Source organism: Myotis davidii, unplaced genomic scaffold, assembly GCF_000327345.1.
Source record: "Myotis davidii unplaced genomic scaffold, ASM32734v1 scaffold2730, whole genome shotgun sequence".
Taxonomy (NCBI): domain Eukaryota; kingdom Metazoa; phylum Chordata; class Mammalia; order Chiroptera; family Vespertilionidae; genus Myotis; species Myotis davidii.
This window is the reverse complement of record NW_006282191.1, coordinates 78,763-78,977: the sequence shown is the minus strand read 5'-3', so window position 1 is coordinate 78,977 and position 215 is coordinate 78,763. Positions and strand designations below refer to the sequence as shown.

At 70.7% G+C, this 215-nt stretch overlaps 1 protein-coding gene across 1 annotated transcript in view; it reads right to left on the bottom strand.

Annotated features, from left to right (window-relative positions):
- LOC102770889 (cell migration-inducing and hyaluronan-binding protein-like) overlaps nt 1–209 on the bottom strand; it is a 23,923-nt gene extending 23,714 nt beyond the window's left edge. The window contains exon 1 of the mRNA XM_006752748.2: nt 80–209. The gene's annotated coding sequence lies outside the window, so the exon portion shown is untranslated. The remainder of the gene's footprint in view (nt 1–79) is intronic.
- Between the last annotated feature and the right edge of the window lie 6 nt (nt 210–215).

Genomic DNA, 215 nt, shown 5'->3' with positions numbered 1-215 from the left:
CGGAGGAGGCCGCTCAGGCCCTGCGGTGAGTCACCGCCCGGGGCTGGGTGGCTGGGAGCCGGCCGGGCGCCTCACTCACCGGGACGTCCTCGAAGGTGACGTGGGACACGTTGTTGTGGGGGCAGCTCTGCCAGGCGTTGTTCAGGCGGAAGGCCAGGGCACTGGTGTGCCGGCCCTCCAGGGCCGCGAACTTGCGGAAGGTGCAGTTCTGGATG